The 13,499-nt window shown below is 45.3% G+C and overlaps 1 protein-coding gene across 2 annotated transcripts in view; it reads right to left on the bottom strand.

Moving 5' to 3' along the window:
• The window catches only part of POT1 (protection of telomeres 1), a 318,561-nt gene that overhangs the window by 278,533 nt on the left and 26,529 nt on the right, over positions 1-13,499 (bottom strand). The window lies entirely within an intron of this gene.

The following is a 13,499-nucleotide window of genomic DNA, read 5'->3' as shown; positions in this document are numbered from 1 at the left end:
TCATCTTGGATGAGGAAACGTCTGCATGAGTACCATCTTCTGTACGAGTACCATCATCTGGTTAACTTTAACTGCCTGACAACTATTTCTCACAATCTATTTTATTCCACAGGAATGAAAAACAAACCATTCTCCGTTGTTTGCTATTAAGGGGGGTATTCAATTAAGTGCGTTTTTTTGACTGGTCGAAACAAACGGCACTAATTCGACACAGGCTATTCAATTGCGGGTGTTTTCGGATGTTTTTAATCCCTTTTCGCCCATGCTGTTTCACTTTTTTTGTTGAATCGGCATGGGCTAAAATTGCGCCAAAAAAACGGGCAAAAACGCCAGAACACGTGTATCGGCAGCAAAATAGCCGATACATGTGGTTTTCCCCAGTGTCGGATCTTTCGACCAGTCGATAAAAAAGGGCACGGGCATTGAATTGGTCGAATGTAAATTCAATCTAAAATCCGTCGAAAAAGTGCAGTTTTTTCGATCGGTCGTAAAAACGGCACTAATTAAATACCCCCAAGAGTGTAAATTTTTAATACAGTGACTAGTGTTGATGCTAGTCTGTTTTAACAGGATGCCGCTCCCTGCCTGATTTTTAAAAGTCAAAATGCTCCCTACACCTTTAGCGGCGCCCTGCTAAAACACCCTGTCGTTGCCATGCCGCCGCGTGATTAGTTGTTGTGGGCAGAGCATCTTTTCACATTAAAGGGAGAGCTTGGTGGAAGCCCGATGATGCCACGGCTGGGGCACGTCCCCATTAGTGACGTTGAGGGGGTCGCACCACCCCCAATAGTGACACTGGTGGGGTTGCGTCCCCCTTTTTGAGCATGTGTTCAGGGACGACTTTTCGTATGGGCTCAATGGACAGTTGCCCAAGGGTCCCAGGAGTATAATGGCCCTTTCGCTGATAGCTGAGAGTCCACTTTTTCCAAGGGTACCAAATTTTGGGAAAAATCAGACCTGGGGAACCAGAGATATCCGACTTCAAAGCAGTGGTCCCCATTCAAGCCTGTTTATTGCACTTCCCAGCCAGATATCTTGAGCTCTGTAGGACTTTTTTCTGAGGGTATATTCCAAAAGTTGTGACTCTCCCCTTTTGGTGGACACTGGCAGCTTGTCTCTACTTTACCCAGAACCAGAGATATCAGCCTTCCGACAGCTTGTCCCTGCTCCAGCTCCACACGCCTGGTATGCAGTTTTATATTTTCATTGGTGGATTGCTCTGGCTCCTGAACGTTGATCCCCAAGTCCCCAGTACCTCCTGAAAAGGTGGACTCTCTAGTTGTTTATCCCATTGATAGCTATGAAATCCATTTTCCAGGAACTGGAAGTATCTGCAGTCAAGCAAGCTGGCCTCCTACCGGAAAAGAGGAACATTAAGTCCACTCCACTATCCTCCCCTTCCCTGCGTATTAAACACCTCCTACCACCCTGGAAGTCATGTACCAGTGCTCCTTTATTCAGCCCAATGTACCCTTCTACAGTTTAGTGTTCTCCCTCCCACCCCATCTCTCACCATCTGTGCAATAAAGGTGTAATTAGTAGAAATGACTGCTCTAGCTCCTCCGCACCCTGCCCTAATCCTAGATGGATACTAAGTGACGATGAACAATATTAAGGTTCCCACACAGTGTGCAATTTGTCCTCCCGCGACACATCGCTAGCAACAGGGCTCCGGCATCAGCAAGTGCACACACACTTGTCGATGCTGGCAACGACAAGCGACGGTGTGTATGTGTGTGTGGGTTGGGGGGGGGGGGGGGTTGAGGAGGGGGGTTGCAGGGCCATGTTGTCATTGTTCATCACCTCCTAAAGTCTTTCTGCATGTTGAAGAGATCTAAGGAGGCGATGAACGAACCGCAGGTGAATGCATCGCATTGTTGACATGCCCACACACAAATGATGTGTCGTTCCGTTGGGTTGGATATACCCACATCGTTTAAAAAATCTTAGTGTGCGGGCATCTTTAGTGTTCGCTATTCACACATCAGTAATATAACATTTATATTTATATAATCTATGCTAGCTACACTATATGTATTACAATATAGTGCCCCAAATTCACATATGCCACATATAGTGCCCAAAAATCTCATAATATTGCCAATTCATGTTATAAAAGAATGCATTACAATGGGACCTACAGTAGGTATGATGTGCACCCACTCTTGTCTGATGGTTACACTGTGCACAGTGAAGCAGAGACTGTGGGGTCTATTTATTAAGCTTTGGATGGAGATATAGTAGATGGAGATAAATTACTAGTCAATAAGCTCCTACCTACCATGTCACAGGCTGGGTTTGAAAAATGACAGGAGCTGGTTAGCTGGTACTTTCTCTCCATCCACGGCTTAGTAAATAGACTGCGACTCCTGGCTTGTGTGGGGCAATGGTTAGCATGCAGCTGTCGACAATGAGCGGGAGTCCAGGAGTCCTCCCTCTCATCACGTAAATATTGTAAGCCTCCAGGGAGCTGGGTTGTGGCTGGGCTTCCGACAGTTTTCTCCAGCCATTTTCTGTCGCTCTCAGCCTCTAAGACTCAGTGTGTGTGTGTCGCAGCACCGTGTTCCAGGGAAGTGCTGGGCGCAAATTGGCACTTCTAAAATGGGCAGGGCCCATTGTAATATTTACCAAATGGCCGATCACAGCGCCCTGCACTAAATGGCTGGGGAGGCACTGGCTAGTATCAGAGCAAGATTTACACTATACACAGGTGCAGCAGCCGGAAATTTGGCGAGTTTTGATAAGAGATGTGCAGCCCATACTGAAGTATATTCCACAGTTTTTAATACAAAAAAGGTTGGAATAATACAACGAAGATATTTAAAATAACTTCTTTGTATTATTGATATCATTTTTATAGTTAAAACTCTGGAGGATACTGGTGTATGACAGGAGAATCTCTGCCTCACATGACTACAAGTCCCTGTTGGGGTCTATACAAAACTAACCAATCTATCAGAGGCTAAGTGGCTAGTCAGGGGCAGGCACCTCTGCCAGGGGCATGTTGTTTGTCATCTACAGTATGAGTGCTTAATTATTTTTTTGACTGGATGGAAGACAAGATGCCAATGGAATACAATAAAGATGGAAACACAGCTTTGGAAAAGTATTTCTAAAAGAAAAAAATATTTTGTGTGTTTATTTTTGTTGGGGGGGGGGGGGGGCTGGGGATTTATTACTTCAACATTTTTACTTATATGGCAGTCTTCCAGAGTTGCTAAGGATGTGTCTGTTTACTGAGGCCCACCTACAGTATGCACATCTTCAGGAAATAAGAAATTCCAAATCCATGCCTCTGGCAGTAATTTTTCATACCATTTGATGCTTTGAGAAATCAGGGAACCCTAAAAGTTCAATACAGGTATCTACAGATGTGTTTAGCTTCATATATGCATTAATGTAACAGAGAAGCAACATAAAAATTATTGAAGAATACCAAAAAAAGGCAGAGATAATTGCATTGCTGGACTATTGGAGGCCTATTGGCAGGTCACAATGGTGTAATGGTGAGAGGGACCAATGTAAATACCTTGCACACAGGCCTCCTCGTTACTCAAAATATCCCTGCTAGGCAGAGCCAGTGCAAGGTTTCTTGGCACCCTAGTCAAAGCTTCAGCCTACTGCCCCCAACCAGCACCATTACCCACCACCTCCCAACCCTTCAGAGGAAAGTGTGATTTATAAGTTCCACAGCCACCACATACATACATTAATTAAGTGCAAAAGGGATGTTTTTTTCAGAGACATCCTAAATTTTGTGATAGGCTCCGTGCCAACACCCCCTCTCCCCCCAAAGATTCCAGTGTACTAGGCAGCTGCCTAAATGCTCTAACTTTAAACAGTCTGACAGCATAAGGTTTATGATTTAATTTCTAAATAGCCTATAAGTTTTAATACCTGTATTGGGCATCATTAAGGTTTGAAAAGGAGATTGTATTTATGCAGTTCTTAACCATGCATATTTTCAGAGAATCGTCAACTTCACCCTCAGGGTCAGAAAAGACATTAAATAAGGGGCCTACTTTCCTGTATCTGTTTGTACCAAACACTGGTATTAGATGTTCAGTGGGACCCTAAGAGACAGTTGGTAGTACAGTAACTTATATGATGTTAACAGTAGTAAGGGCGCCACTTCCATTAGAATGAGCATTGTGAGACGTAGAGATGCTAAGCATTATGGGACAATTATAACACCAGTTTAGAAACTAATGGTAACTTTGGTTATGTATTAGTTAGTGCTTACTGTGCATGTGTAAAAAATGAGAATTGCTCATGTTACGTTGTACCAGATAGTGTTTGGTACTACTGTAGCTTTGTAACTAATATGGAGATAACATCGTTAACCAACGCCCAAATTCCAGATATAATAGAGCAGGCCTGGCCAACCTGTGGCTCACCAGCTGTTTTTGAAACTACAAATCCCAGCATGCCCTGCCACAGTTTTGCTATTAGGGAAAGTTAAAACTATGGCCCTCATTCCGAGTTGTTCGCTCGCTAGCTGCTTTTAGCAGCCGTGCAAATGCTAAGCCACCGCAGTGTATCTTAGCTTAACAGAAGTGCGAACGAAAGGATCGCAGAGCGGCTACAAAATAATTTTGTGCTGCTTCAGAGTAGCTCCAGACCTACTCCTAGCTTGCGATCACTGCAGATTATTTAGTTCCTGTTTTGACGTCATGAACACGCCCTGCGTTCGGCAGCCACGCCTACGTTTCCCCAACCACGCCTGCATTTTCATCTGGCACGCCTGCGTTTTTTCACTCACTCCCTGAAAACGGTCAGTTGACACCCAGAAACACCCACTTCCTGTCAATCACTCTGCGGTCAGCAGTGCGACTGAAATGCTTCGCTAGACCTTGTGTGAAACTACTTCAGCTGTTGTGAAAGTACGTTGCGTGTGCGCATTGCGCCGCTTACGCACGCGCAGAAGTGCCGCTTTTTTTGCCTGATAGCCGCGCTGCGAACGAAAGCAGCCAGCGATCAACTCTGAATGACCACCTATGGCAGGGCATGCTGGGAAGTGTAGTTTCACAACAGCTGGAGAGCCACAGGTTGGCCAGGCCTGTAATAGAGGGTCTCTGCAGAATAGCCCTCAGCTTCAATCCAATTCCAAACAGGAGATTGCAATGAGGCGTTTGTTTATGATTGACTGAATCCAGGCATCAAAAGAAGGTAGGAGCTCCCTTGAGAACCACACCCTATGTTAAGATGACTAACCTACTGTATATTGCCTGATTACCTAGACAAAAGCTATTACCTTGTTTGTTTGCTACAGCTGAAATGTATGCCCAAATGTGGATGCAGTCAGTGGATGCACAGTCATTTAGTGCTCTTCAGAAATAAAAGTCTGTAGCATTTTAAGAGAGGAATAAAAAGCCACCCTCCCATCCGGCGCCGTAACTAGGTGTGTGCAGAAAGGGCATTGCCCACAGTGCACACCTAGTTAGAGCGCATATTTCCTCCAGAGCCGGCTGTCAGAAAAGGGCTCCCGCCACCCGCCGGAGATCGGATCTCTAACTCGATCCGATCAGCGGCAGTAAAATGCGCTGCATTGCCCTTCCCTCCCCACTGACAACCCGTCCCCGCCGTCATGCTCTTTGCAGCCGCTGGCGCTGCAGATCATGCAGAGTGACGTCTCATCCCCCCAATGGGAGGAAGTCATGCTCCAGCCTGCGGCTCAGTGACTGGCTGATCACGCAGGCTGGAAGGAGGAATTCCCTGGCAACATGTGGAGTCTGTGCTGGACGGTGCTCTGTGAGTAGTGATTGTGTGTGTGTGTGTGTGTGTGTGTGTGTGTGTGTGTGTGTGTGTGTGTGTATATATATATATATAACATATATATATATATATATATACATATGTGTATATCCATGTGTGTATGATATACATATGTGTATATCCATGTGTGTATGTATATATATGTATATATATATATATATAAATATAAATATATATATATATATATCTCTATAACAAACACACACTGTACATATATGTGTGTGTGTGTGTGTGTGTGTGTGTGTGTGTGTGTGTGTGTGTGTGTGTGTGTGTGTGTGTATGTGTATGGGATCAGGTCAGGATCCCAGCAGTCGAAATCCCGACGCCGGAATCCCGACACTGCTTTGAACATCTGCCGTAATGTGTAAAAAGGGGAACGCCGTCTGCAGTTATGTGTAAAAAAGGGGACGCCGTCTGCCGCAATGTGTAAAAAAGGGGACGCCGTCTGCCGTAATGTGTAAAAAAGGGGACGCCGTCTGCCGTAATGTGTAAAAAAGGGGACGCCGTCTGCCGTAATGTGTAAAAAAGGGGACGCCGTCTGCCGGAATGTGTAAAAAAAAAAGGGGACGCCGTCTGCCGTAATGTGTAAAAAAGGGGACGCTGTCTGCCGTAATGTGTAAAAAGGGGAATCTGTCTGCAGTAGTGTAAAAAGGCTACGCTGTCTGCCGTAATGTGTAAAAGGTGGACGCTGTCTGCCGTAATGTGTAAAAGGTGGACGCTGTCTGCCGTAATGTGTAAAAGGTGGACGCTGTCTGCCGTAATGTGTAAAAGGTGGACGCTGTCTGCCGTAATGTGTAAAAAGGGGAATCTGTCCGCCGTAAGGTGTAAAAGGGGCTCTACCTGGTGTAGCGGAGTTACTGTGCGGCGTATTTGAATAATGGAGACTACTGTGCCCCGTTATATGAATTGGTATTATTTTGTGGCCACACCCCTTCCCCACGAAGCCATGCCCCTATATTTTTGGCACGCGCCTGAGGCGCGCACTGCCCCTGTTTTTGCTTGGGGGGGGACTCCGATGCCGTTTCTTGCACACAGCGCTAAAATGTCTAGTTACGGCACTGCTCCCATCTTTCAAGAAGTATATCTATCAACAAAATAGTATTTTTTTGCTATTTGGGAGTTATACTCCCATTATTTCTTCAAATTGTATTTTGTCTTCTAAAAGTCCTTCCAACCTTAAATACTCTTAAATGTTTTTTAATGATAACATATTATATTCCAGCAAATGTCTCATTATTTTGTAGCTTCAAGGTAAAGCTAGATAATTTGGAATATTTAATTAGTCTTCCAGTATTAGTGGGAATTTAATGAAAAAGTATTATTGGACAAAATTCAGGCTGATCATATTCTTACTGAAAAAAATTAAAAAAAGTTTATGTATTATAATATAAAGCCGGCACTGCTCTTATAAAAGCAAATGATATCCTCAGCCTCCACAGATATCACTCATTCACAATCATCCAAAAAGCACACCCAACCACATGGGCATTATGTGCAATGTTTCGTGAGGTTAAATCATTTTATCAGAGATAAACACAATATTCCAGTAACATTCATAGCATACATGATCTGTTACAAGAGAACACAGATATAAAGCATGACGTATACTGTAATAAATAATGAATAAGCAATACTGATAAAATAAACAATTAAGAGAACACTTCAAAAGAGGTATCTGGTCACATTGTCTACAGTCATAATATCGACACCGTGCTTTAACATGTTCTCAGTGTCGACATCTGAAATGCCAGCACTTAGGTTTAGGCACAGACAGGAGGGTTAGGGTTAGACACTAGGCAGAATCCTGTGTGACTTTATAACTGAAGCTGTGACATTTTTAACGTCTATATGGGTTGGGTACAAGATACCAGCAGGCAATATGCCGGCAGTCAGAATACCAACACCGGCATCCCGACTGCTTGCAATCCTGAAAGGGGTGCAGGAGACAGGTAACGCTAATGTAGCAGCAGCAGTTTCCCAATACAAGTTCTGTTCTGCTCTGTATACAGGGGGTCATTCAGACCTGATCGCTCGCTAGCGTTTTTTGCAGCGCTGTGATCAGGTCAGAACTGCGCATGCATATGCACCGCAATGCGCAGGGGCGTCGCAGGGGTACAAAGCGGTTTGTTGCTCTGCGATGGGTTTGTGCGAAGAATCCATTCGCATGGCCGATCGCAAGGTGATTGACAGGAAGAAGGCGTTTGTGGGTAACAACTAACCGTTTTCTGGGAGTGTTTGGAAAAACGCAGGTGTTCCCAAGCGTTTGCAGGGTGGGTGTCTGACGTCAATTCCGGCCCCGGACAGGCTGAAGTGATCGCAGCGGCTGAGTAAGTCCTGGGCAACTCAGAAACTGCACAAATTATTTTAGTACAGCTCGGCTGCACATGTGATCGCACACTTGCAAAGTTAAAATACACTCCCTGGTGGGCGGAGACTATGCGATCACAGGACTGCAAAAAACAGCTAGCGAGCGATCAACTCTGAATGACTATAATAGTGCTGAATATCAAATTAAGCAACACAGTGTCCTTGTGTGTCCTAGTCGCATCGTGTTGCAACTAAGACTTCTTGATACACAATTTTATCTGGTTTTGATTAGAACCTAAGTAAAGAATAGCAGTCAGATAAGGTCTGACAATTGACAAACTATTATTGGATTAACCAATTTACTTCCATCCATATTATTTATATATGGTACATCAAGCTCATGTGTGTCAAATAAACAGAAATATATGGTCAACTATTAAAGGCATATCAATTCTGTATTGCTTAATGAGGAATAACTCATAAACGAACACACTAATGATAGAAAGAAGAGCAATGAAGTGACGGGTTTTAATTATTTTTCACATTTTCCGTTAACCACGTACAGTATTGTTCAATATTAATTGTTTCACACTGATTTAATTTTTTCACCTATGCCATCATATTTGAAAATTATACCTTAAATGTTACATTTTAAGTAGTGTACCATCTAAATATATTTCCTTTTCTCGAGTTCCTGTCACGAGCCGCCAAGCGGCTCCTTCTCCTTCAAGTCCCGGCTGTTGCCTGGCAACTGGGACGTTGCATCTTCCATGCACAAGGGCCACCGTTCCTTGCCCGTCACTAGGTAACCAGGGTGCCACTAAGCAACGGCGTCCCTGGTTGCCTAGCAATGCAGCCGCTCACTGCCAATGAGCTTAGTACGTGCAGCGCTGCAGCTGCACACGGTTTGTTAATTATTCACTCACTCTCTGACTGGCTTCTTCATTGGTTGGCGCATCTGTTAAAAGCCAGCCAGACCAGCTCTCTGTGCCGATTATAGCTTGTACCCTGTATGTGTAAGCCGCTGGTCCATGTCTGCGGATACTCTGCCGGATTCCCTGCTTGTTTGTTCCTGCCTCCTGCCCAGCCTTTACCCACTTCTAGCGTGTTAACCCTTCATCTGCCTTCCCATCGTTCCTGCTCTCAGCCTGCAAGATATACCATCTACACTGTGCCTGCATTTCATCTTTACAGTGCCACATCTGCCCAGTCTGAGACTGCGAACCAGCTCTGAACTCATCCACCATGCTCATCCGGTGCCTTTAACCCTTTGTTGTTCCTTTTCAGTTGTACTGTGGTCTCCAGCCTATTGTGCGAGCCTCTACTGCTGGAGGTTTAAGTCCAGAAGGCCCCCAAGTACTGGTGTGTGTATCAAGCACTAAGGGAACAGCAGGGGATTGCTATTGGTAAAGACCCTCGAGGGCTTGAGCGGTCTCCCGGCAATAGTGCTGGGGTTCCTAATAGTTCCCAATACTTATTTGTCGCTGGCAGCACTCCCAAATTTGAATATCTTATTTATAAAATTAATTGGTTTGTTTGTTCTTACAGTTATGTATTTGGAAACCCCTGCACTGATTGGGATGAAACTAATGTGAGGTGGTACAGTTGGAGCCTGGCCAAGATTTAGGGGGGATAGGGTCCCAGGTCGGACCTCCTGTTGGTATACGCTGGGCAGAACTTTAACCGGGGAGCCAAATCTGGGCTTGCCACTGGATGGATTTGAACGAACACTTCAGAGTGATAACATTGGGTCCAAAAAGACATTTTAAAGGGTTGAGGTCCTGGCAGGACCTCCCGTTGGTGTTCTTCATACAGAAGTTTGACATAGGGAGCCTGTTCTGGGGCTTCCACTGGATAGATTTGGTTGAAAACTTTAAGGAACTATAATAACCGACTGAAATCTGAACCCACAACAGGATCTTACCAGGCAGACGTATGCACTACATTTCCAGTGCTGTCTTCGGAAATATGGCGCAAGCACAGACTGATTGGCATCAGTGCTAGCACCACTGTGATCATCTGTCTAGGCGTGATATAGCTGGGGGGAGAGGTGCGCGTAAGAGATACACATGAGCAGCCTCATTTGTGAAACAAGAATAGTAACGGAATGTGCAACATGAACATGTACAGTATGAGATGATGGTGCCAGCATTTTCTTATGCGCTTTACCTCTATCTGTTAGGGCAGCAAAGAGTACACACACTGCGCCTTCACCTGTAATTGTGGTCTTGCCTTAAACATAATGGTACAAACTGTTTTGTCCGATTTCATTGCAAGAATGAAAACTTTCTGGTGTTTCGTAATGTTGACACAGACTGTGCATTTACATTGGTTGCTATGACCAGGGTGCAACTTTATGATGTGGCCTCGCCCCACTATCATGATCCACATTATTCTGGTAACAAGTGTTTTATTCTATTTTGGCACGATTATAAGTTTTTAAGTTGTAATTGTCAGTATGGGGTGAAAAAAACGTCAACAGCACCTTCTCTCACCTGGGATGCAATGGTTTTTGTACACCACCCTATGCGATCAAGACAGGAAAAAAAAAAAAAAAAGCAGCGAGTCGGGAACTACCGCAAGTGCAGCACATAGCCACACAGACTCATCGGTGCAATCTAATTGAATCAACACCTAAGTATTTCTTTGCCAGTGCTTGACAAAGGGGGTTATTCAGCACGGATTGCAGATTCTGCTAAAAAGCAGAATCTGCAATCCCTTCTGTAGCATGCTGGGGACCGCCCAGCATACGATCGTAAAACAATTGCAGTCGCTTAGCGATGCGACCTGAATAGCCCCCAAAGTCCATTGTGTGCCCTGAAAGTGGTTGTTGGAGTTGACTCGCTGCAAACCTGACCCTTACATTCTCTACTTTTGAGGTACATGCTATACGCCTCTACCAACCTACTAATCTTCGAGTTGCTGTCATTTACCATCCCCCTGGCATTTCCTCTAAATTCTTCGACAACTCTTTGCTTCCTGGCTACCTCACTTCCTCTCTTCTGATATTCCCTCCATTATCCTAGGTGATTTCAACATCCCTATCGATAACCCCACAAAATCACCTGCCTCTAAACTCCTTAACCTCACCTCTTCACTTGATCTCTCCCAGTGGACCTCCTCAACCTCCCATGTGAACGGGAGCTCACTGGATCTGGTTTACACTGACTGTTGCGATATTTCTGATTTCTCCAACTCCCCTTTTCCCCTCATTGACCACAACCTGCTCTCTTTCAACTTATCTATCTCCTTCTGCTCTTGACTCTGTCGCTCCACAAACCACTATTCACCCTCACAGATCAACACCTCAACCCTGGCACACCAAATGCACCAGATGTCTTCAAAAATGCTCACGTACTACTGAGCAACAGTGGAGGAAATAACACTCTAAGGCAGACTTCCTCCATTCAAACTTATGTTCTTGTCCTTCAGTGTTGCCCTTTCCATCACTAAACAATCATACTTCAAAATTCTCATCTCCTCCCAGTCTTCCTACCCCTGGTGCCTCTTTGCCACTGTCAACTCCCTCCTCTGCCCACCATCACCTCCTCTCCCCTCCTCAATGACTGCTCTTGACTTTGCAACTTATTTTACATCCCAAATTGACTCCATACGTCAGGACATCACATTCCACCAGACCGTCAGCGACCAGCCACCACCCATCCCCTTCCCTCTCACCAACGCTGACATCTTTCTCCCATGTATCTGATGAGGAAGTCATGGCCCTCATCCATTCCTCCCACCACCACCTGACCCTATCCGCTCCCTACTCAGCTTCCTCTCTCTTTCTGCCTGTTCCCATCCTGCCCACCTTCTCAATCTCTCCCTCTCATCAGGCACTGTCCCCTCTGCCTTCAAACATGCTCTTGTCTAAGGACTTCCGGTTCCGGCATGGCGGAGTAAGCAGCAGCTCCTGTGTGCTCCTCCGTTATTGCCAGCGTTACTGCTCATACACGTGACACCCGGATTTTGTGACTCTGTCCGCTACCCGCTCCACACAGCGTCCCCGCCGCTGCATGCCAGCAGTGCGCACCTCAGCTTCGGCCAGCATTACCGCTTACGGCCTTGACCCCCTGACTCTGCGGCTCTGTTTACCGCTAAGAGCACCGCCCGCTACCCGCTCCAGTCTTCCTCCGATCAGTACAACGTACCAACCACTGCACGCCAACAGTGAGACATGGAGAAATTCTTAGGTCCGCCGGCCCCGTCCAAGATCCCGCCGCCAGCGGTGCCTCCCAGACAGGAGAAACGCCGCGCTGAGCAGTCTTCAACGCCCAGCGCTGACTCTAGCCCTGTAAAACCTGCAGCCAAGAAACCAGTTAAAACAGCCTGTGAAGACCACTCACTATTTCAGGTGCGTGATGATACTGACACATCCACTGCCTCTCTAACTTAGAGACATGGTAGCGGAAATACATTATACTATGGCCCCTATGCTGCAGAAAGCAGTTGGGGACATCACCCTACAATTGCAACAACTTTCAAGCAGGGTATCTAATACCGAGTCAAATTTGGGAATTACAATGGATGAGGTTGATGGCTTAAAGAATTCTGTGGTGCGTCTGGAGAAAGACAATAAACGTCTTATTGACAAGATAGATAATATAGAGAACCGCACACGCAGGTGCAATTTACGCATAGCCGGTTTACCAGAATCGTTTAGAGGCCCGGGACTTAAAAACTTTGTCTGCAATACTCTACCGAAATTGCTGAACATTGAGGCTGATAGTGCAGACATGGTGATTGAGCGTGTGCATAGAATGGGAGACCAGGCACGAGCAGGCTCTAATAGACCTCGTGTGGTCATTTTCAAAACCCTGAATTTTCAACACAAAACCGCCATATGGAGGGCATCTCGCAAAATAGATAATCTTCAGTGGGAGGGTTCAGCTTTGCGAATTTTTGAGGACTACTCCGTTGAACTTTCTCGCCTTCGCAAAGCCTATAATCCCGTTTGTGCCTTCTTAGTGAAAAATAAGCGCAAATTCGCTATGATGTATCCCGCAAGGCTCAGAATATTTCAGGGATCCTCCTTCACTGACTTCACTACTCCCGGAGATGCTGAAGCCTACCTTAAAGAAGAAGCCAAAGCTCTTGCACGAGATATTTCGGATGACCCAGAGGGCTGACTCTCTTTACTTGTTTCTTTTCAGGTTTCAACCACGATCCTTTTGGGTTTAATTACGTTTCGACTGAGTAACTTTAGTCGAGTTGTCACACCTTGTTCTTAATGTTTTGTTATGATTATCATTATGTGAGCTTGAATATTTTTCTTTCTCCTGGTAATAATATTTAATGATGCTGGCGGTAACGGAGTAGCCCCGCCTTTATGCTAATTTTTGATGGTTGTAATTACTAAATGTTTTCGCTTCACCCGAAGCCCGTTTCTTTGCATTTTTCATGTAATGTTTTTTTCA

This window comes from Pseudophryne corroboree, chromosome 6, assembly GCF_028390025.1.
Source record: "Pseudophryne corroboree isolate aPseCor3 chromosome 6, aPseCor3.hap2, whole genome shotgun sequence".
NCBI classification, from domain to species: Eukaryota; Metazoa; Chordata; class Amphibia; order Anura; family Myobatrachidae; genus Pseudophryne; species Pseudophryne corroboree.
This window is presented reverse-complemented; position numbering and strand designations above follow the sequence as displayed.